The sequence below is a fragment of the Lepidochelys kempii genome, chromosome 11, assembly GCF_965140265.1.
Source record: "Lepidochelys kempii isolate rLepKem1 chromosome 11, rLepKem1.hap2, whole genome shotgun sequence".
In the NCBI taxonomy this organism is placed as follows: domain Eukaryota; kingdom Metazoa; phylum Chordata; order Testudines; family Cheloniidae; genus Lepidochelys; species Lepidochelys kempii.
Window position 1 is genome coordinate 60,927,474 of NC_133266.1, and position 22,168 is coordinate 60,949,641.

Below are 22,168 nucleotides of genomic sequence, written 5' to 3' on the forward strand. Positions count from 1 at the left end.
TCCTTTACTAGAAATAATATCTTTCCAGTAGTTGAGAAACACACCTATGTGCAAGGAAGCACCCAAAATCTCTAGAGAGCTCAGCCAGTCGCTTTCCTGTAGAAGAATTGTAGTAGCCATGCTGGTCCCAGGATATGAGCAAGCAGTTTTTAAAGTCTGGCTAGAAATTATTTCCAGCTTGAGGAAGATCAAATTCAGACAATAGCAAACCTTCGCTCTAACAAGAAGCTACTTAAATGCTAAAAAAATAGAGACCTATAATGGGAACACAGACAACTCTAGAATTGTCATAGTGTGAACTATGCTTCTATTAACAATTACAAGCATTGCACCTTAGAACTGGAAAACTCCGCACACAGCATTCCATCAGAACCAGACACTGAACTGTCCCCAGGCACAGGTCTTGACAGAAATGTCTCACTTTAGGAAGAACTAGTATACACACATTTTATTTAAAAGTGAATACAGCAAGGGGGTTTAATGAAATAGGGATTAAAAACAGGCTCTATCCTGATTACACAGTGTCTCTCCTGAAAGAGAGATACCCTTGCCAAGCAACTCACCTGAAAGATGCTACTCAGATCAACCACATTTCATCCAAATAAGCTCAGGGCAAATTTGGGAGAATATATTTTTTATTCCAGTGCCAAGAGACCATAACAACTTCTCTAATACTGATAAGTGAATATGAACTCCAGGAAGAGATGAGATCAATTCCATCATGAATCTGAAAGTAAGTTAACTTACATCTACTAAAGGGAGGGATTTATGGTTAGAGCACAAGACTCGGAGAAAGGAAAACTGGGTTATGTTTCCAGCTCTGAGAGACTTGTGGGACTTTGAGGCACAAAGGTCCAATGAATCTCTCATTTCCCCATAATTACAGATGGGCACCGTTTACAGATGATGACCTTCACACAATCCACCCTTTTATATTGGAAAAATGTTACCAAACAAATGAGCAAGCACATGCAAGAGAGACAGACAGAGAGAATACCTACTTCATGGGTGTGTCATGAGGTTTAATTCATGATTTAAGAAGCACCCGGAGATCCTATAATGATAGGTGCCACAGAAGTAAAAGTTTTCAGAGTAGCAGCCGTGTTAGTCTGTATTTGCAAAAAGAAAAGGAGTACTTGTGGCACCTTAGAGACTAACCAATTTATTTGAGCATAAGCTTTCGTGAGTTACAGCTCACTTCATCGGATGCACACTGTGGAAAATACAGCAGATGTTTTTATACACACAAACCATGAAAAAATGGGTGTTTATCACTACAGAAGGTTTTCTCTCCCCCCCCACCCTACTCTCCTGCTGGTAATAGCTTATCTAAAGTGATCACTCTCCTTACAATGTGTATGATAATCAAGGTGGGCCATTTCCAGCACAAATCCAGAGTTTAACAAGAACGTCTGAGGAACGGGGGGGGGGGGGGGGTAATAAACAAGGGGAAATAGGTTACTTTTTATAATAACTCAACCATTCCCAGTCTCTATTCAGCCTAAGTTAATTGTATCCAATTTGCAAATTAATTCCAATTCAGCAGTCTCTCGTTGGAATCTGTTTTCGAAGTTTTTTTGTTGAAGGATAGTCACTTTGAGATCAGACATCGTGTGACCAGAGAGATTGAAGTGTTCTCCGACTGGTTTTTGAATGTTATAATTCTTGACATCTGATTTGTGTCCATTTATTGTATTACTACAATTTAATATTTCACTAACTGTTGAACATTTAACTGATTGAGGACCTGTTCATGGGATCCATATGTAAGATCACATGAATACTTTGTACCAATCACTAACTTTGAGTGCTTGAAAAGACCTTTGCGGCTTGCTCATCAAAAGTATAGAAGTAAAGAAAACTGCTAATGTCTTACCTGAAGAAGAGCTTTGTGTGGCTCGAAAGCTTCTCTCTCACCAGCAGAAGTTAGTCCGATAAAAGATACTATCTCACCCACCTTGACCCTCTCCTTGGAAGAATTAAGGCTTTGGGGGGCAAATACATTTTTAAGTATATATTATGCTTGCTGAGGATTATTCATATTTTAACAATTAATTCCTAAATACTGAAGAATATTAAGTGTGGATTTGCTTAGAAATATGTCCAATGTTTTAAGCAGTTAGTGGGTCTAAATTCTAGAAAATGTAAAGGTCTCCTTTCCTACAGCATAGCCATCTGTTTAGTGCTGTTAACCATACCAAAGACACTTCCTGGAGTAGCTTTTAAGGAGAACATATAACTGATTAAGATCAAGAGTGCTTAGTATATTTCTGCATAACTGTGGATTCTGTAGGGGTTTCCTGAAAAAGCTGTATGATTTTACAAACTTGGTTAGAATTTTATAGCTCTCTATCTATAGCTAGCTAGATATCTTAGCTGGCTTTAAAAATGCTTCACCAGTTAGAATGCACTACCTACTTCAAGACATTTGTTGAGACCAGCTCTCACAAGGGTGGATTCACAAGCTCCTAGCAGAGTCCTTTGAAATAAAAGGGCATGGCAGATTAAATTTGAGCCAAAGTGTAGGTTTCAGTTAAACAACCTTTTACAAATGAGGGCAATAGAACCATATCAATTTTTAAAATTGAACTTTAAGTGTTTTTTTTAATAAACAGCATTTCCCTGAGTTTGCAAACACTTCAGACTTGCTAAGAGAGAGACTGACAATAAAGCAAAGTGCTACTAGTTCTGCATTTCACTATTTTTGAAATCTTCATGTGTATTATTTCTTATTTTGTGTGCACCTCTAACTTTGTAAAACACTGGAATGAGAAATGGAGTACCATTCAGCATGATTTCAGAGTGTTTTATTTTACAATTTTCTCTAACCTCATTCGGCCAGAAAAGCACTTTAGAATCTTACTGCTACCTCTAAACAAGAGTCATTAAGATTTTTTTCCCATCTCAGTAGTCCAGGAGTCCTTTTAAACAGTCCTGCCATTTTTGATCACTTTCAGTCAGGCATATATCTATATTTGAACAGTTCGTGAAATCCAAGAATGGAATGATGATTCTTCTGCCAAACCACAGGATTTGTTCAGCTGAGACTTCTATAGCTATAAAAAAGCCACATTATGAGGTAGTGAGGAATACATCTGTACCACTATTAGTTTTAAGATAAATTTAAGCATGTAACACAATACTTTTGTTGGCTCCCCTCACACACAAACTCCAAATTTAAGACTTAATTTACATAAAAGGAAAAACGATATTCCTAATTCCTATTCTAATATTGTATGTTAGAACGAAAAGGCAGAGGACAGCAAGGGTATCAGGTTTTCAGTACTGCTGTAAATAAAACCCTAGTTTTACAGTAAGTTTCTGAAGTTCATCACTATAAAGTAGCTTAACCAGCAAGCAGGCCAATAAATATATCCATGCTCTGTGGATTTCAGCCTTTCACAAAATCCAGATGTAGTTTGTTTTTATTACCACTATAAAACAAATGTCTCAAAACAACTTGCAAATATAATTTGGCAATCCAGACATACCACTTAAATGTTATGTCAAACTTTACAATAGAGTGCAGCTTGATTTAAGTAAATAATTGAAGAAGGAGAGTGTTTTTTATATGGTGGTATAGGTGCCGACTCTGTGGGTGCTCCAACCCTGGAGCACCCTACGGGAAAAAAAAAGTAGTGCATGCTTAGCACCAGGGCCGGCCCACAACATTTTGGCACCTGAGGCGGGGGGCTCGAATAACACCGCCAGGCCCCCTTGCTTGGGCCAAAACTTTGAAAGGTCTCAATTCTGCCTCCTTTCTGTTCTACTTCTCTCATGGTACTGCTCTGCTACCTACCCCAATAAAGGAGAACTAACAACTTAAAATGCCTTGTTCAAAAATTTTAAGTAACACTTAACTTTCAAACACCTCTTGACTGCATAGTAAACACTGGCATTTTTATCTGTCTGAATAATCAAAGTGGTGCTTTCCGTGCCTTCTTGGCTGCAAAGATTTGAACTGCTTCCTGAAGGTCCACAGTCTGGGCCAGCTCATGCTCTATTGAGATGATTGCTAGGCCGATCAGGCTCTCCTGTGTCATTGTGGAGCATAGATGTGTTTTTATTAACTTCAGCTTAGAGAAGCTGGGTTCTCTATTGGCAACTGTTTCAGGACGTGTTAGAAGTATGCGCAGAGCAACAAAAGCATTTGGAAAGAGGGTGGTCATCTCATTTGTGCACATATATTTCAGAACAGCCTTTGGAGTTGATCCTGCTGAAATGCATCTTGAAAGGGCTTTCAGGTCATCACCTAAATCACTCGCATCAATATTGCGCATGTCATCATGTGTCAACACTGTTTCTAGTGCCCTGCATTGCTGGTGTAGGTCTTCTTCAGGTATAGTGAGGAGTTTTGGAATATCATACAACATCCCAAATATACTGCTGTGTTCCTTGAGCTGCATGAAACGTTCTTCAACCGATTGTATTGCACAGTCTAGCACCTGGTTAAAGAATTCAACTTTGAATTGTTGTTTGGGGTCTCTTACGGGGTTATCCCGTGCCTCGTAATCAAAATGTTGTTTTCTTCGGTGACTTGTATTCTTGAATGGGTGGGAAAATAGCTTCAGTGTGAAATTCTTCTGCCAACTTCTGTGCACGCTTCAGAATGTTTTGAAATCCCTCATCTGACCGGTAAGACTGTAGGTATGACTTTGCTTTGTCCAGTTGTTCCATTGCTCCAGATATATCAAGGTCAACACCTTGGAGTCTCTTGCTTACAACATTTATTTCAAACAGTATGTCATAGCACAACACTTAGCCACACAGGAATTGGAAGTTATGTATGTTTCTGGTGATTCCATTTCCCTCTGCCACTGTTCTCCCACGAACAGTTCCTGTCATAGCATTATCCTCCATAATGGGAACTATGGCATCATCTATCTTCCCAATTTGGTGTTTGATAGGCTTTATCGCCTCCACTCGACTTTCCCATCATGTGGCACTCCGTGCTTTCGGTATCAGAGAGGATATTCCCAGATGTTGCTTCAAAATTTGCCATCCATGAGTTGATGCAGGCAAAAATACATAGATGCTTTGAATTACATTGAAAAATTCAGCAGCCTCACTAGAAGCTGATGCTGCATCACTGACCCCCAAGTTCAATGAATGAGAACTGCACGGGACAAAAAAAAAAAGCTTGAGGGTTTAAGGCTCAGATCTGTGTCTGCACTCCTCTGTTCTTTCCTCTCACATTGACACCATTATCGTAGCCCTGACCTCTCATGTCAGCTATAGCAATTCCCGTATCTTCCAGCTGTTTAAGAAGCACATTTGTCATACCAGCTCCTGTAGTACCATCCATGTCAATACATTTTAGAAAATGTTCTCTGACAGTCACCATTGCAGGGACATTTTCACTAAGTTCTGTTTTTGTTACAAAGCACACCATTAAAGTCATTTGTTCCGTATGGCTGATGTCAGGTGTGCAGTCCAGAATAACAGAGTAATATCTTGCTGACTTCAGATCTGCCACAATCTTCTGTTTGACTTTTGTTGCCAGTAACTGTATGATCTCATTTTGATTTTTTTTTTCCAAGGTAGTGGTGTGTGTACATTTCTTGGGTGGTGACTCTTCTTAGATGCTCCTGGAGTATAGCATCAAACTCAGCCACCAACTCCACAATTTTAAGGAAGTTTCCATTGTTTGGCACATACAGCTGATCTGAAGTTCCAAGCAGTGCTAGGTTTTGGGTAGCAAGCATTCTCACAATGGCAATGAGCCTTTTCAGAACATTTTGCCAGTAAAGAGACTGATGCAATCTTCTCTTGATGCTGATCATCTATGGTGGCCTTCAACCTTAGTCTCATCTCAAGCTCTTTCCACCTATGGAATGCTCTCTGGTGATTTGCTGCCTTCTCATGGCATGCCAGATTTCTACCCAGACTTTTCCAGTCCTTTGTTCCTGTAGAACCCAATGTGGCTGGATCATTAGACTGGAAGAGTTTGTAACAAAAACAGTATGCAGCATTCTGGTTTTTGAGTACATAAGCCATGGCCGCTCCACTCTGTCACCATTGGGGATTTCACGGCAGTAATGTGTTTGATGGAAACTTCTATTTTCATTGTCTTTGGGGAACATGAAGTTTTTCACTTGCTGTGGTCCATGCAGTACAAGGAAGTCCCTCAGGCTACTGCTCAAATGGGTCCACAATCCTGGATCATCTAGACTTAAAGGAACTAAACTCAGCAGCAGCTGTTTCTTGCGCCTCCACCACACTCTTCTCTGATCTACACTTTTCTTCAGGAATGTGCATGGTTACATCCATTTGAGATGGAGATACGGATGCTGCAGCAGCTGCCAGGTCACCTGCACTCTGACTAACCCGAAGATCAAGCATCTCCTCACCTCTCACATCCTCTCTGGGGCTGGAAGGCTCACCGTGAACATCTGTGTCTTATGTATCTCAGGAGAGCTCCTTCCTGCTCAGATAGAAAAGCTTCCTTTGCTTTCTTTCTTTTTCTGAATGCTGCCCCAGAGGGGCGTGTTCTTCTTTCACTCATGACTGCTGTTCTGTGCCAGCTATAGTGGCTCTCAAAACTCAGTTGAAAGGGACAAAAAAGCAGGCTCGTAGCAGGGCCTGAGTGAGGGAAGATATCAGCGTCTTAAAGGGCCTAACTGGCTCCTGCTACTTCAGCCGACTGCCTGTTCTCCTCTAGTGGGTTCAGGGAAGCAGCAGGAAACAGGAAGCTCCCTGAAAAGCTGGTGTTAATCCGTCCAGGCTCCTGGGGGTGCTAGAGAGGTACATAAGAGGCTTCTCCTCCTCTCTCTCCCTGCAGCTCCTGCTGCATTCTGTTATTCCCTCTCACCTTTTCTCCTGCCTGCCTGCCATGTCTCTTGTGCCCTCCTTCCTCCAGCACAGCACTCCACCATCTCTGTGCATCTAGAGCAGAGAGAATACGTATGCACCAGCAGCAGACACAATTTTCTACACTCTGGGTCCTAGAGGCACTCCCCCACAGTCTGGCACCTGAGGCGGCTGCCTCAGTTCACCTCATGGTAAGGCCAGCCCTGCTTAGCACCCACCTGCAGCCAGCTCCCCTGCCCCAGGCCCTCCTGTCCGCCACCATCAGCTGTTCCACAGCATGCAAAAGGCACTGGGAGGTAGGGTGAAGGGGAGGAGTAGGGATGGAGCGCGCTCAGGGGAGGGGGCGGAAAGAGGCAGGGCGGGGTGCAGGCTTGGGAGAACAGATCAGGTGGAGGTGGGGCCTGGAGGAAGCTGGCACCTGTGTATGGTAGTGAATAAATAAGGAATACTTCAAGTTTACCTCTTCCATTTTTAAACCTATGAAGTACAATGACTAATTCTTCTAAGTCAGCTCAGATTTCCATATCTGACAGTATACTGCACTATGTCCCTTAGATGTTACAAAAGAAAATATGGTCTAGTGCTTCATCCACAGGATTGAGAATCCAGAGGTCTGAATTCTGTTCCTGGCTCATCCACAGACACATACTGTGATTTTAGGAAAGCCATTTAACCAATCTGAGCCCCTATATCTCATCTTCAAAATAGAAACAACATTCATTACTTCACAGAAGCAATGAACAGACTTACGTTGGATGATGGTAAGCAGCCAGTGGTCATAGTACATGTAGGTATCAGTGACACGGAAAGATAGGAGACGGGTCCTAATTTAGGCTGCTAAGAGATTAAAGTGGGAGTGCTCCTACATAAACAATACTTATAAATAATATTTACTTAAAGAGTTACAAAAGGGCTCACTAAAGTAGGTGACTGGGGAACAAAATGGCAAATGAAATTCAGTGTTGAGAAGTATAAAGCAACACATATTGGAAAAAATAATCCCAACTATATATACAAAATGATGGGATCTAAATTAGCTATTACAATTCAAGAAAGATCTTGGAGGTCTCTGAAATGTCTGCTCAATGTACTGTAGCACTCAAAAAAGTTAACAATGTTAGGAACCATCAGGAAAGGGAAAGATAATAACAAAATATCATAATGCCACTATATAAATCCATGGTAGTCCCCACATCTTGAACACTGTATGTAGTTCTGGTTTTCCTGTCTACAAGGATATATATTAGAATTTGAAAAAGTACAGCGAAGGGCAACAAAAACAATTAGGGGTATGGAACAGTTTCCATATGAGGAGAAATTAAAAAGACTGGGACTGTTCATTTTATAAGAGAGACAACTAAGGGGGGGGGGGGATATATGATAGAGGTCTATAAAATGAATGGAGTGGAGAAGCGAATAAGGAAGTATATTTACTCCTTTATAGAACAAAAAAAAAACAGAAGTAACCCAATGAAATTAGTGGGCAGCACATTTAAAAACAAACAAAAAGAAGTACTTCTTCACACAACGCACACTTAACATATGGAACTCATTGCCAGGGGATGTTGTGAAGGCCAAAAAGTATAACTGGCTTAAAAAAGAATTACCGGTAGATAAGTTCATGGAGAATAGGTCCACCAATGGCCGTTAGCCAAGATGGTCAGAGACAAAACTCCATGCTCTAGGTATCCCTAAACCTCTGACCTCCAGAAGTGGGGACTGGAAGACAGGGGATGGATCACTTGAAACTGCCCTGTTCTGTTCATTCCCTCTGAAACATCAGGCACTGACCACTCACAGAAAGCAGGATACTGGGCTAGATGGACCATTAGTCTGACCCAGAACAGCCATTCTTATAACAACTTGGTTCATCATTTTTAAGACTCGAAGATGCTCAGACAGAAAGCACTACATACGTGACAAGTAATTTAAATATTCATTGATAATGAAGTGACATGTCTACATAAATAGAATAAAGTAGTATTTAACTAAATCAGGCTTTGGGCCAGAAAGTGAACAAGAAAAATTCATTTCAAAATATTTTCAATGCAACTAACCAAAAAATAGCTTGTATAATGTAAGCTAAACCAAACTATAATTGTATAAAATGTCACATAATGAAATGCTATTTATTGTATATTACTGTACCTTCAAGAATAATTTAAGACAGAAGACACTCCAATGTAGATGACCATTCAAAAAAGCCTGCTATTACCTTTGGAAGATCCAGGCTAAATCCCCATAAGCCATACAGAAAGACTGACTCAACAGAACGCATACAACTTTTGGAAGACATACTATCCAATCTAACTGACATCAACTGGTATATGTATAAGCTAATTAATAAAATAACAGTAATGAAGATGAAGTGCATATAATCTGAGTGCTTAAAAATATATTTCTTACTGAAGAGACTTCAGAAGTGAAACCACTTGCTAACATATCTGAAAGTGCAGAGTATGAACCGGTTTGTTTTGTTTGCTCTGCATTGGACTTTCAACCTCAGCAGAAACACAACTCCTTCCCAGAAATACTCAAAAGTACTAAGTTACCATTAACTTATATTTGTAAATATAAAGTAGTGATGAGTTATTCTTAAATTCATTTTTAGTTTGCCTTTTCTGGGGGTACTTTTTAGACCATGGATTGACTTGTAGTATCAGTTGCTCCCATACAGTTACAATGGATTGGTAGTTCTCTGCACAGCACAAGTATACCACATTTTCTTCTTTTAGCTCCATTTCTTACAAGAGAAAAACTTAATTTTCATAAATAAGTACAGTATCACAGTAACTAGAGTTTTATCACTGCTGTATTACTAGGCTTGGCAGAATTAAATTTTTAAAAATAACTTTAATGGATAATATCAATGCTCATTTTTAACAACTGTTTTCAATTTTTATCAATTTAAATTCTCACCAGCACAGGAAATGGAGGGTCAGAATTATTCAATGACAGTAGACATTGAGATTCAAAAAGTGAAAGCTTTATAACAGTTAAAACACAAATTGTCAACATCACATGACAAAATATACAAGCCTAAATATCCTTAAATCAAACTCTAGGTTCTTAAACATTTTTCTTATGTTGCCTACCTGTAAATTTTGATCATCAATAGAAATATTTTTTCGTTGGTTCGTGCGTGAAATCAATGTTTACTGACATTTACCTATAACAATCTAATCCTTCCAAGCCTATACATTACCAACTGTAGTTTAAATAGTGCAGAAAAACTCAGTAAACTCAAATACCCATATTCCACATTAATAGGTAAGTAGCAATATGGGTTCTGTGGCTCATCTAAGAATTTCACTCATTTCCCCATTCTTTCACACCCTTCTCCCTGTCAGCAACTGGAAGGGAGTGGGAGCTTCAAAATTTTCTCCATACCGACTCCTTTCTTTACTTACTGAAAGGAAGCTTCTCATACTTTCCTTCTGGCAAAGAGTTTCCAAATTCCCAATCCTTAACAATCATGGATTTTTATTTTTAAATGAAAACAGGAGGACATCCCACACTACTAGCAAGTCTCATTACTGTTTTATATTTTTCTTTTCTACTGTGTGCATACCATTGCTGCAACTCAAATTGAAAAGTATCTTTTCAGTTCTATGGAGCTGCTCTCAAAGAGCCAGCAAATCCAAGAACTAAGTCATCTGCTGATGGGTGGGAGTACACACTTCAACAGAGGTGCAGGAAAAGGCAGACTCTCCTCCTCTGCTCGTAACAGAGATCCTCCCACCACCGCTGTCCACAAAGTAGGTTTTAGTTTCTGAGAAATAATATCAGTGAAACTGGCACACACAACTATTGCTCCTGCATTCACCTGTTCTCCTAAAAAGCTTCATATTACTATTAAGTGTCTCTCTTAAATTTTGTGTGCAGATATAATTAACTAAAGTTAAATTGCTAGAAATGCCAGAATCTAGGAAATTTTGATAAGCAAAACATAGAAGGTTTCCAAATACAATAGTTATAAATCACTCTTTTTGAATAGTCTGTAAATTTTAGTTTACCTATCAAACCAAGTCAGCCAGACTTATCTACCCATGTGAAAAATCATTGTCTTAAGCCATGCATTAATAAGGTAGGCTGTGAAGTGTTTATTCTTATTTTCTCCAAGGAAGTAATCATTGAGCCTGTTTGCGCTTCTTTAAATTTTTTAAAAGAATTTTAAAACTTAATGGAGTAATTTCACCAAGGGAATTTAGTACATACATTTTGACTAAATGTATTAGTTTGAAAGGTTCTTAAGTTATCTAAACATACCTGACAAAAGGAATGGTTGCAGATGTTCAGAAAGCCGCTGGGAGACATTTGCATTAGTTAATACATTTTATGAAAATTTAGAATCTGAACATAACAATTATGTGATTAAAAGGTCAAGAAACTCTTTTGGAGTTCTCAAACAGCTGTCAACGACACAGTTCAAAAGAATTTACACAATCAATGATTAATATTTATATAATTAACTGATTACTCCAAATGCTAGAGAGAGTGTCACGGTTACTTTTCCTCTCTCTTACTAACCCAATAGTAAGAGAACGCAAAATGGTTAAGTCTATTAAACTTAAGGGAGAAACTAAAATAATACTGTTTTAACAGAGACTAAGTAGAGGGACACAATTTGGATACTAGAAAATTCAGACAAATGTGATTTAAGTTAAGACTTCCAAAACATGTTTCAAAGGAAGGAGGGAGGAAGATATCAGAAACAAAACAAAGAGTCAAGAATATGTGTTGAACTTAGAAGCAGAGTTGATGTAGTAACTGCAAAGAGGGGAAAAAAAAGTGAATCTCTATCCCAAGGGAGCAGGAGCTTGACATACATACTGATACAAGGACTAGATGGTAAACTAAGAAATGTTCCACTGCCATCCAATCTCCAAAAAGATAGTGCAGAACAGGCACAAAAGCAGATGAGTACTTTAATAAGATTACAAGAACAAAAATGTATGAGCAGCATGGCTCTCTTGATTTTTCCAATGAGGCAGTTAAAAAAAAAAATCCAAGACATCAGGTTAAGGGTATGTGTGGTCAGTGTTGCATTAGTGACCATTACTGTTATAATAATATTTAACAGACATTATAAATTCTTGCGATAGTTATGTTTTAATAATTGTACTTTAAAATGTAAAATTTAATGGACCAAATTCCTAATAGCAAATAAGCATCCTGCCGAGTTGGCAATCTGCTTTGGAAACATGTAAAGCACACAATGCAAAATCAGGAGCCAAGTAAGAGTGAACAGGATTTGTGACCATGTAGATAAGAAACAAGAGACTTGTTAAATGGTCTCTAGGCAAAAATTCTCTTAACCCTTGAGATTTCTTACATCTTATCACAGGTGAACACTATCCATCAAGACATGTGACAGACAGGAATTACAGAAATCAAAATCACCTAAACTGGAATTGAAAAAGGAGATGCCTTAATTCCTGCATTCAAAATCAACACAGCCCCCCAGAGATGAGGTTAACAACATATAAAATTAACTTTATTCTGCCCAACCTGTACACAATGAAAAAGTTAACACCTATGCAGGTTCAAGAAACTTTTGAAATAATACATTCAAGGACAGAAAATGGGAAAATGACCTATTAAAGAAAACGAAGGTTCAGTTTTATTCCATATTGAATGGAACACACCCCAGCATTGTATCGGGATTAGGGAGAGGGGCACTGAACACAAGAATAGGACGTGAACAAACTTCATTATCAATATACTAATGAAAAAAGAATTTCAAGACTGGAATATTAATGAAAAGATCGGTACCTTTACTTCAAAAAGACTTAAAAATGTGAAAAGGAGGTTATGCATGACACAGGTGGTAGTTTCATTCAGAGGCCAAGTCTACACTAGAAAAGCATAGCTCAGGACAAACTGATGTTTAGTTTAATCACAGTTTTCTGAAATGAAAAAGATGCTTAAAGAAGTCTTAACTGCAGCTTTCTGAAACAGTACTGAATGGTTTGTCCTGGACTACATTACGGTTAAACGGTTTCAGAGAATCAAAACTGGATACGCGGCCTACACCCATTACTAGCAAGAGGTATCATTTCTAGGATAGGCCAGATAACTGGAGATATGATGGAACACCACACACTTCAGCTCTCAGACCCAAGTTGAATATTATCTTAAATCTAGCTACAAATTTACACTTTCTGACTACACTAACACCCAGAAGTAGACTACATATAACTTTATACAAAATCTGTTTTAACTAATATTTATTATTATTGATTTTTTATCACTAAATTTTCACCCATAAGTTTCACTGTAAGATAATTCTGATCTTAGGTTTACTTGAGAATTTCACTGTCAAGGAAAGGAAACTATACCTGTAGTAAGATATGGGCAGGGTGTAAGAGGGTACTTGGGGCACTCAGTCAAAAACTGTTCCATGTCCCTAGAGATATTGTGAAAACAAGAATAGGGGACCGAAGGTAATAGTGCCACAGCCATAAAATAGTTTTATTACCATCTAAGAAGTAGAGAGCCATTAAAAGTATTTATAATTTGAATACTGAAATCAAATAAATTTGGACAAATATTAGATAAGTTATAGAAAATAAAATTCTCAATTTCATAAGTACTGTAGTCTCATTCAACAGTCTTCATTCTAAGCCACAAAAGATTAGCAGTAGCAACAAACAGTGAACTCAGACATTAACCAGGAAGGCATAGGCTTAACATTGCAAATCTGGAAGTACAGAATTTTTGCAAAACTAATGCGCTTCCCATGTCGATGTCACTCTGTTTTGGAACATCATTACTGAGCTACAAGAAAAACCCCACCTCAGTTATGGAAATTATTTTTTTTTAAAAACTGATTCTTCTAGATCACCCACAGTTTAGCCGGATACATAACACTCCAAAGTCCACTTCCAATTTGACAAAGTCAGCCAACATGAGTCATGACACAAGCAATATCCTGGGTGGGGGTGGCTATGATCTGGAAATGAAAGTGAATACATTTACCGAAGCTTGGGGAGTATTACCTACAAGAAACTTCTTTTTACAATTGAATGTATGCCCTTTTTTAAAAAAACCTCTTTTATGACACTAAAATAGGACAGTGTTAATGGTTTGTATGGGGTTTTTTTAAAATCAAACTTTTACACCCTAGAAATAAAAGCAATGCCAACTCTGATCCTGTTGAAAGACTGAAAGCATGTCTCGAAAGATGTATATTAACTATCATACCTAAACTGAAGGGGCAGGGACACTAAATTTTCTCCAAAATATAGTCACTGACCTTAAAGAGGTGTTAAACTTTTAACCAGTACAATAAAATCCCCTTTGTGATCTCAGTAACTCAGCTCACAATCCTATGATGCTGTTATTTCACCAAGGAGAATTTCAAAAGGGAACAGGAGATAAGGCTACCACATTTGGGTCAACTCCTACAAGCAGGCAGCTGGGTCAGAGAACTACTGAGCAGCTGCTTAGCTAGGCATTACAACCACACATGCCCTGGGAGGAATATCTGGAAGGAGCCCCTGAAGTCAGCGTACCTTCTTACATTACATAAAGTTGTTGTGCATTTGTTTTAGTGGTGCTATCTTCCACGACACTTGTGGTTGAAGCTTAGAAGATAGTGCCTCAACATGAAACAGGAAAAGACTGGGGAACCTGGAAAGTGGAAGCCAAAAATTACTTTGTCCTGAATAATTCTTCATTGCCTGAATGAAACTAGAAAAGAGGGATCAACCCAGCATCCACACTGGGGAGCTAAACCACAGAAGTTCATAAATCTAAACCTGCCATGAAACTAGGACAGAGCAGAAAATCTACAGAATACATGCCTTGTTTCTTAAATGATGGGAACAAACAAAGCAGGTATATTGGAAGGTGGTCTCCTCTTACTTGCCAGAATAGACTAAAAAAGGTCTCTCTTAGCAAAAACACACACACAATGCAAGAGACTCAGACTTGTATTTGCTTCCAACATATATTATGTTAACAGTGAGAATCTAAGCAAGCCATTTTCCCAGTTATTGTCTATAAAGATGTAATTTCTTTATGAAAATACTTCAAGCATAAACACATTTAAGGACACTTCAGTAGAAAGTGGAAGTACAGCGGGAATAATCAAGATGCCGCACCTCCAAGTCATTGGTTCAAATCTGATTCAGAATGGTAAGGTCAGAAAGTAGTTACTATTTAAAAACATTGGTAGAGAGAACAAAGACAAAATCCACCACTACTGACACTTTTGTGGGCAGTCTCAGATGCTAAAAGATTGAATATGCATGTAGACTGAACTAACCTTTCACTCTAGAGTTGGCTGTTCCACGTGTGAGTTGAGTAACACTGAGGGAGAAGAAGAAAAGAAGCTTTCACTGCCAATGGTTGCACTTTGAGTACTATCAACACAGTACCTTTTAAAAATAATGCAAAGATGGTGAATTGATACAGTGAAACCAAAAATAACTTTCCAACAAAGATTTGGATGCTAGAAGCAGCTCAGGAAACAAGACACAAAGAATACTTATCGATAAGGTAGCAGTTACCCTGTGCAACACTGAGGTCTTTATTAAAAAGATTCCTTATTTCTCAATTTTTCAAAGACTTTAATGAGGTTCCATCTCAGTTTTTTACTGTAATATGTCAGCTTTGCAAGTTATTACAAAACACTTAAATGTCCAGACAAAAATATCACTTACTCATCTGAAGAGATAAGAGGTGAACAAACAAGTCTTTATAGTGATGAGGTGGGTGAGGTAATATCTTTTATTGGACCAACTTTGTCTCTCTTATATCCTGGAACCTACACAACTACAACAACACTGCATTCAAGTCTTTATAGTAACCTTAAATATGCCAGTTTCTTACTAGAACAAAATTCAACTGAATTATGATAGTAGGCTCTGTGGCTAACAAGCTTTTAGCTCAGATAACTACAGTATTTGGTCATGTGGAATTTTAAGGATCCGTTTCTCATGTTTCTCTTCTCCCTAGTATTCAGTTAAGTCAAAAAACCTTTGGTGGAAAGAGCTCCATTTGTCATCCCTATTTCTTAGTGACTCAACATAGTTACACATTCTGGTGCACGTGCTTTTAGACATGCTGTTCCTGATGGAGTAATTGTCACAAGAGATAACCACCAGAAAAGGACAGTTCAGGAATTCTGCATTAAAAGACCTATAGTAATCTACGTAGTCAGCAAGATTATAAAACATCATCTAGTAAAGTGTTAAACCTTTAAATATGGAGTCATAGCTCTATTTTTTGCCCAGTGTATTTATTATTTGAAAAGGCAAAGAAAAATGGCAAATGATGCATTAAATCTGCTTTAAATTATCAGAAATATGCTTCTGATTTAGCACCAACGCTTACTTTCTCTGAATGGAACATACAAAATTCTCATCTAGAAAAATATTTTTAAATATTCAGCCATTAAAGAATGTTATGTATTGTTCACTGAGATGGAAACTATTCTTTCAAAATGTCTTATTAGTTTATAATATTAAGCCTTTTGAGATATGCCTTTTTCAATGGAAAGAGCATTTAAGAGAATTTAATTAACAACAGTAGAACCTTAAATCCCTTGTCAATCTAAAGACCAATTAAAAATCAGGCAATGGTAGTGGAAGCTTCCCACCACTAACCTGTAACCTTGTTGTACAAGTACCTAAAGGCGGAAAATGTCACGTCCGTTTAATCCTTGTTGAATTGTACCTACAATTTGACTAAGGTGTGTTCTGGACCATTAAAACAGCTTCTTTTATTCAATACTAAATTAGGCTATTATTTTTTAGTATCAATTCTATTTCATTATTCTTTTTAAAAATCACTCAACTGTTGTGTGTAGCCATATTCTATTGTATATAAATTATACACAGGTCTAGTGTCATTATGCAGGTTTCAAAATCAAATTTGCTGATCTAATGGTTAAAGAGTTTTAAATGATACACAAATCCAAGAGTCTTAATTTCAAGCCTTGTTTTCTGGGGATTCCTAATTCTGCTGTAAAAATTCCTTTGAGTAAAACATCTAAGCCCAGAAGTATTCCCCACTCCTGCCCAAAGTTTTTAAGGAAAGGGTATTGAAACATCATGAAGCAATTGTACATGTGTGGTTTACTGGCAATGTACATTTTACATTCCCATTCAATTAGAAAATAAATCAAATGTAGCATGCATATATTATAAACCAGTGGTTCTCAACCAGGGGTGCGGGTATCCCTAGGGGTACACGGGGGTCTTCCGGGGGTACATCTAGATACTTGCCTAGTTTTACAACAGCCTACATAAAAAGCACTAGTGAAATCAATACAAACTGAAATGTCATACAGACAATGTCTTGTTTATACTGCTCTGTATACTATACACTGAAATGTAAATATGACATTTACATTTAAATTGATTTATTTTGTAATTATATGGTAAAAATGAGTAAGCAATTTTCAGTAATAGTGTGCTGTGACTCTTGTATTTTTATGTCTGATTTTTTAAGCAAGTAGATTTTAAGTGAGGTAAAACTTGGGGGTACACAAGACAAATCAGACTCCTGAAAGGGATACTGCAGTCTGGAAAGGTTGAGAGTCACTGTTATAAACTATGTATTTAAAAATCCTTATGGGTAATATTTTTGCAGAGTCTAATAAAATTAAAGACAGGCATTTAGATTATAAGCTCTTTGGGATAGGTACAATCATTTTCTATGGCCTCAATCCTGTAAAAAAATCACACAAGTGCTCAATTTTACATACCGAGTAGTCCCATTCTAGTCAATGGGTCTACTCCCACTGCATAAAATAAGCACATGCTAAGTCTGTACAGGATCAGGGCCTATGTATGTACAGTACCTAGCACAATGGGACCCCAACCAGGCTGAGGCCAATAGGTGATACTGAAATATAAATAATAGTGAACAAAAATCAGATCAGAACTCCAGACTCTGAAATCTGGATCCAGACCCTCTCCACTGGGTAAATAATTCAGTAAAATCAGTTTCATAATGACAAAAGCAAGGAAATTTGAAGACTAAAGTTAAAGTTATCTTTAACTTACTCCTCTGTATAAGGTTTCAATATCGATCTCTAAATAACGGGTGATCATAAATTCCTTACTTGACATTTCTAGCTGTTAGGTGGAAAAGCACTTTTTTTGATTCAAAATTCTCTCTTTTAATGTGGTCCAGGTTATCAGCAAAGTGCTCAACACATGACAAATGAAAATATCAGTTTTGAAAGTTGTCCAGTGCCCTATTTGGTCCAAATTTTGGTTTTCTACTTAACTTGAAAATTCACCAGTAAATCTACTTGCTGTTCTGCTTGCCTGGCTACTTTATGACTTGCACTTTCAGCGAAAATGCAAGAAGTTTTTATTAGTTTGGAGTGTTATTTTGTTTCTGTTTTGCTAATGAGAATTGAAGGAATATGATCCAAATTGTTTAATGAGTGTGATTTTCAGCATAACGTATCTGTCTTAGCATTTGTTAGACATGATTGGCTAGTTCAGGCTTTCAACTTTGCCCTGGTCTACACTAGGACTTTAGGTCGAATTTAGCAGCGTTAAATCGATTTAAACCTGCACCCGTCCACACAGTGAAGCCCTTTATTTCGACTTAAAGGGCTCTTAAAATCGATTTCCTTACTCCACCCCTGACAAGTGGATTAGCGCTTAAATCGATGTTCCCGGCTCGAATTTGGGGTACTGTGGACACAATTCGATGGTATTGGCCTCCTGGAGCTATCCCAGAGTGCTCCATTCTGACCGCTCTGGACAGCACTCTCAACTCAGATGCACTGGCCAGGTAGACAGGAAAAGAACCGCAAACTTTTGAATCTCATTTCCTGTTTGGCCAGCGTGGCAAGCTGCAGGTGAGCATGTAGAGCTCATCAGCACAGGTGACCATGATGGAGTCCCAGAATCGCAAAAGAGCTCCAGCATGGACCGAACGGGAGGTACGGGATCTGATCGCTGTTTGGGGAGAGGAATCCGTGCTATCAGAACTCCGTTCCAGTTTTCGAAATGCCAAAACCTTTGTGAAAATCTCCCAGGGCATGAAGGACAGAGGCCATAACAGGGACCCGAAGCAGTGCCGCGTGAAACTGAAGGAGCTGAGGCAAGCCTACCAGAAAACCAGAGAGGCGAACAGCCGCTCTGGGTCAGAGCCCCAAACATGCCACTTCTATGATGAGCTGCATGCCATTTTAGGGGGTTCAGCCACCACTACCCCAGCCGTGTTGTTTGACTCCTTCAATGGAGATGGAGGCAACACGGAAGCAGGTTTTGGGGACGAAGAAGATGAGGAGGAGGAGGTTGTAGATAGCTCACAGCAAGCAAGCGGAGAAACCGGTTTTCCCGACAGCCAGGAACTGTTTCTCACCCTAGACCTGGAGCCAGTACCCCCCGAACCCACCCAAGGCTGCCTCCTGGACCCAGCAGGCGGAGAAGGGACCTCTGGTGAGTGTACCTTTTAAAATGCTATACATGGTTTAAAAGCAAGCATGTGAAAGGATTACTTTGCCCTGGCATTTGCGGTTCTCCTAGATGTAGTCCTAAAGCCTTTGCAAAAGGTTTCTGGGGAGGGCAGCCTTATTTCGTCCTTCATGGTAGAACACTTTACCACTCCAGGCCAGTAACACGTACTCGGGAATCACTGTAGAACAAAGCATTGCAGTGTATGTTTGCTGGCATTCAACCAAAATCCGTTCTTTATCTCTGTGTTATCCTCAGGAGAGTGAGATATAATTCATGGTCACCTGGTTGAAATAGAGTGCTTTTCTTCAGGGGACACTCAGAGGAGCCCATTCCTGCTGGGCTGTTTGCCTGTGGCTAAACAGAAATGTTCCCCGCTGTTAGCCACAGGGAGGGGGGAAGGTTGAGGGGGTAGTCACGCGGTGGGAGGAGGCAAAATGCGACCTTGTAACGAAAGCACATGTGCTACGTATGTAATGTTAACAGCAAGGTTTACCCTGAAAGAGTGTAGCGAATGTTTTATAAAATGTGTCTTTTTAAATACCGCTGTCCCTTTTTTTTCCTCCACCAGCTGCATGTGTTTCAATGATCACAGGATCTTCTCCTTCCCAGAGGCTAGTGAAGATTAGAAAGAAAAAAAAACGTACTCGCGATTAAATGTTCTCCGAGCTCATGCTGTCCTCCCACACTGACAGAGCACAGACGAATGCGTGGAGGCAAATAATGTCAGAGTGCAGGAAAGCACAAAATGACCGGGAGGAGAGGTGGAGGGCTGAAGAGAGTAAGTGGCGGGCTGAAGAGAGTAAGTGGCAGGCTGAAGACAGGGCTGAAGCTCAAATGTGGCGGCAGCGTGATGAGAGGAGGCAGGATTCAATGCTGAGGCTGCTGCAGGACCAAACCAGTATGCTCCAGTGTATGGTTGAGCTGCAACAAAGGCAGCTGGAGCACAGACTGCCACTGCTGCCCCTCTGTAACCAACCGCCCTCCTCCAAAAGTTCCATAGCCTCCACACCCAGACGCCCAAGAACGCGGTGGGGGGGCCTCCGGCCAACCAGCCACTCCACCACAGAGGATTGCCCAAAAAAAAGAAGGCTGTCATTCAATAAATTTTAAAGTTGTAAACTTTTAAAGTGCTGTGCTTAAAGTGCTGTGTGGCATTTTCCTTCCCTCCTCCACCACCCCTCCTGGGATACCTTGGTAGTCATCTCCCTATTTGTGTGATGAATGAATAACGAATGCATGACTGTGAAGCAGCAATGACTTTATTGCCTCTGCAAGCGGTGATTAAAGGGAGGAGGGGAGGGTGGTTAGCTTACAGGGAAGTAGAGTGAACCAAGGGGTGGGGGGTTTCATCAAGGAGAAACAAACAGAACTTTCACACCGTAGCCTGGCCAGTCATGAAACTGGTTTTCAAAGCTTCTCTGATGCGTACCGCGCCCTCCTGTGCTCTTCTAACCGCCCTGGTGTCTGGCTGCGCGTAACCAGCAGCTAGGCGATTTGCCTCAGCCTCCCACCCCGCCATAAACGTCTCCCCCTTACTCTCACAGATATTGTGGAGCACACAGCAAGCAGTAATAACAGTGGGAATATTGGTTTCGCTGAGGTCTAAGCGAGTCAGTAAACTGCGCCAGCGCGCCTTTAAACGTCCAAATGCACATTCTACCACCATTCTGCACTTGCTCAGCCTGTAGTTGAACAGCTCCTGACTACTGTCCAGGCTGCCTGTGTACGGCTTCATGAGCCATGCCATTAAGGGGTAGGCTGGGTCCCCAAGGATACATATAGGCATTTCAACATCCCCAACAGTTATTTTCTGGTCTGGGAATAAAGTCCCTTCCTGCAGCTTTTGAAACAGACCAGAGTTCCTGAAGATGCGAGCATCATGGACCTTTCCCGGCCATCCCATGTTGATGTTGGTGAAACGTCCCTTGTGATCCACCAGAGCTTGCAGCACTATCGAAAAGTACCCCTTGCGGTTTATGTACTCGGCGGCTTGGTGCTCCGGTGCCAAGATAGGGATATGGGTTCCGTCTATAGCCCCACCACAGTTAGGGAATCCCATTGCAGCAAAGCCATCCACTATGACCTGCACATTTCCCAGGGTCACTACCCTTGATATCAGCAGATCTTTGATTGCGTGAGCTACTTGCATAACAGCAGCCCCAACAGTAGATTTGCCCACTCCAAATTGATTCCCAACTGACCGGTAGCTGTATGGCGCTGCAAGCTTCCACAGGGCTATCGCCACTCGCTTCTCAACTGTGAGGGCTGCTCTCATCCTGGTATTCATGCGCTTCAGGGCAGGGGAAAGCAAGTCACAAAGTTCCATGAAAGTGCCCTTACGCATGCGAAAGTTTCGCAGCCACTGGGAATCGTCCCAGACCTGCAACACTATGCGGTCCCACCAGTCTGTGCTTGTTTCCCGAGCCCAGAATCGGCGTTCCACAGCATGAACCTGCCCCATTAGCACCATGATGCATGCATTGTCAGGGCCCATGCTTTCAGAGAAATCTGTGTCCATGTCCTGATCACTCACAGGACCGCGCTGACGTCGCCTCCTCGCCCGGTATCGCGTTGCCATGTTCTGGTTCTGCATATACTGCTGGATAATGCGTGTGGTGTTTAATGTGCTCCTAATTGCCAAAATGAGCTCAGCGGCCTCCATGCTTGCCTTGGTATGGCGTCCGCACAGAAAAAAGGCGCGGAACGATTGTCTGCCGTTGCTCTGACGGAGGGAGGGGCGACTGACGACACGGCTTACAGGGTTGGCTTCAGGGAGCTAAAATCAACAAAGGGTGTGCCTGTACATCAAGGAGTATTTCAGGCAGGACTGCACGGAGCGTTCCAATAAGAAATGGTGCACGTAAGTTATTGTTGTTATTGGAACAAGGTGGTTAGCCTGGCCTCTGATTGATACATGGCTAGAT

The 22,168-nt window shown here is 40.2% G+C and overlaps 1 protein-coding gene across 6 annotated transcripts in view; it reads right to left on the bottom strand.

Annotated features, from left to right (window-relative positions):
• The window catches only part of RAPH1 (Ras association (RalGDS/AF-6) and pleckstrin homology domains 1), a 158,990-nt gene that overhangs the window by 132,605 nt on the left and 4,217 nt on the right, over nt 1-22,168 (bottom strand). The window contains exon 2 of one of the 6 annotated variants that reach the window (XM_073306493.1): nt 15,083-15,126. The exons of the other annotated variants lie outside the window; for them this stretch is intronic. The gene's annotated coding sequence lies outside the window, so the exon portion shown is untranslated. The remainder of the gene's footprint in view (nt 1-15,082; nt 15,127-22,168) is intronic. 6 annotated transcript variants of the gene reach the window in all.